Consider the following 3,280-nt stretch of genomic DNA (forward strand, 5'->3'; position numbering starts at 1 on the left):
CACATACAGATGCAGACATACACACACTCACACATACAGACACACACACACACACACTCACACATACAGACACACACACTCACATACAGACGAAGACATACACACACTCACACATACAGACACACACACACACTCACACATACAGACACACACACACACTCACACATACAGACACACACACACACACATACAGACACACACATACACACATACAGACACATACAGACACACACATACACACACACATACAGACACATACAGACACACACACATACACACATTCACACATTCACACATACAGACACACACATACACACATACAGACACATACAGACACACACACACACACACACACACTCACACACACATACAGACACACATACAGACACACACACATACACACACACACTCACACACACATACAGACACACACACATACACACACACACTCACACACACATACAGACACACATACAGACACACACACTCACACATTCACACATACAGACACACACATACACACATACAGACACACACACTCACACATACAGACACACATACACACACATACAAACACACACACACACATACAGACACACACACACTCACACATTCACACACACATACACATACACACACACACACAGACACACACACAGACACACACTCACACATACAGACACATACAGACACACATATACACACACACACACACACATACAGACACACATATACACACACACACACATACACACACATACAGACACACACACACACACACAGACACACATACACACATACAGACACTCACACACATACACACACACACGCACGCACACACACACACACACACACAGACAGACACACACTCACACATACAGACACACATACACACACATACAAACACACACACACACTCACACACACATACAGACACACACATACACACTCACACACACACACACACACACACAGACACATACAGACACACATACAGACACACACACATACACACACACACACAGACACACATATTCACACATACACACACATACAGACACACACACATACACACACACACACACTCACACATACAGACACACATACAGACACACACACAGACACACAGACACACACTCACACATACAGACACACATACACACACACAGACACACACTCACACATACAGACACACACACACACACACACTCACACACACACACACTCACACACTCACACATACAGACACACATACACACACACACACATACAGACACACATACAGACACACACACACACACAGACACACATACAGACACACACACACACTCACACATACAGACACACACGCACGCACACACACACATACACACACACAGACACTCACACATACAGACACACACTCACACATACAGACACATACACACATACAGACACACACTCACACATACAGACACACATACACACACTCACACATACAGACACACTCACACACAGACAGATACAGACACACACACGCAGCACACACACACACTCACACACACAGACAGATACAGACACACACACACACACTCACACATACAGACAGATACAGACACACACAAACACTCACACATACAGACACACATACAGACAGATACAGACACACACACACACACACACACTCACACATACAGACAGATACAGACACACACAAACACTCACACATACAGACAGATACAGACACACACACACACACTCACACATACAGACAGATACAGACACACACAAACACTCACACATACAGACACACATACAGACAGATACAGACACACACACACACACTCACACATACAGACAGATACAGACACACACAAACACTCACACATAGAGACACACATACACACACATACAGACACACATACACACTCACACACACAGACAGATACAGACACACACACACACTCACACATACAGACAGATACAGACACACACACACACACACGCGCACACACACACACACACACACACACACACACACACACACACACAGACAGATACAGACACACACACACACACACACACACACTCACACTCACATAATTGTTGCAAATGGTTGTTGGTAAATGATCTTATTTTTGGGCAAGTTTTGTTGTTGTTATTCTTCATGACCGTAACTTGACCTCAAGCGATTAATTCACTGTCAGTGTGAACGCAACTTAAAAGGTTTTATTTTGAACTTCATTTGACATGATGTTTTTGGACACACTATTCCCAATTCCAGCGTAATATACAGAGTTAATAACAGTATCTGTAAACACTGGGACTCTCGCTCTTACGTATGAGCGTCCCGGCACCCGACAAAGCAACATCAGCTTAACCTTGAGTTTGGGGCGGGACAGTAAACGTCTGAGAGGTTGTGAAGGTCAACAGTCTGAGAACAACAGCAGCGTGCCACGATGAGAGAAACCCTTTAAAGACATTTATCTCCTGCAGCTCTTCAATGTTTCTCAGAAGTGTTTAAGACTTTACACGGAGATCACAGAGATCCAGACCGCTATTATTCACTCACCCTCATGTAGTAGTACAACAAAGTCAAACGGGTTTGGAACGACACAAGTGTGTAAACGATGACTTTTGTGTGAACAGATGACATCAGCTTCAGTACATGTCACATGACACGTCGTATCTGATGCTGGAACACACGCAGCATTAACTGCACACGTCACATGTTTGAGTTCTCTTTAAACCGGTTTTCTGCTCTCTCACTTCATAAGCAATCCAGCCACCTTTGACCTTTGGACTGGGGCAATATCTGGAGCGTGCAAATTGTTCCTATCGCATGACAGACAATTTCACAGAGTACAAAAGTATCCCGGTCGCTGAAATACAACTCACAGTCACAAATATTGAGGAATATTTGACTGAATATTTTCACTGAATTACAATCCAAATGCGATCGCATCAGACACGACTTCAGTGTGTCAAGCGCACAGACAAATCAGATTCATTATTGCATGGCTTATTTGCATATTCATGAGGAGAGACTGAGCTTCATGTTGAGTAATTCAGACTTGCACATGCTCCGGGCCGGATTGGCCATTGGGAGAGTCGGGACTGTTCCCGCTGGGCCGTCGGCTGCTAGAAAGCTGCACAGGATGATATATTCTGTATGTGTGTGTATATATAAGATTTAAAAAGCCAAAATTAAACCAATAAATCTCCAATAAAATATTACATTATTACTGTACAATATATTTCATATTTAAATAAAAACAACCCCCATAATTCTTCACACGCC

Source organism: Xyrauchen texanus, chromosome 9 (assembly GCF_025860055.1).
Source record: "Xyrauchen texanus isolate HMW12.3.18 chromosome 9, RBS_HiC_50CHRs, whole genome shotgun sequence".
NCBI lineage: Eukaryota > Metazoa > Chordata > Actinopteri > Cypriniformes > Catostomidae > Xyrauchen > Xyrauchen texanus.